The following is a 320-nucleotide window of genomic DNA, read 5'->3' as shown; positions in this document are numbered from 1 at the left end:
GAATAATTTTAAAAAATCAAATGAACAACTGAAAGAAACCTATGCCAAAGAACTGCTGTGAAAGCCATGGCACTTGGGTTTGGAGAATTTCAGTGGCCATCACTGAAACCACTGTCTTTCTCCATCCTCCCACCTTAACCAGGGTGGACAGATGTTCTTTCTTTTTATACCATCTTATGGTATTATGGTGACAGGCCACTAAGTCAGGCCATTCCCCCCCCCTTCCTGAGAACTGCACTACAGCCCTTCCTCAAATGAACACAACTGGAAATGAAAGAGGTGGGAGAGGATCTGTTCAGGAGAATGACAAAATCTATCTT

The sequence above is a fragment of the Pogona vitticeps genome, chromosome 4, assembly GCF_051106095.1.
Source record: "Pogona vitticeps strain Pit_001003342236 chromosome 4, PviZW2.1, whole genome shotgun sequence".
Lineage (NCBI taxonomy): Eukaryota > Metazoa > Chordata > Lepidosauria > Squamata > Agamidae > Pogona > Pogona vitticeps.
This window is presented reverse-complemented; position numbering follows the sequence as displayed.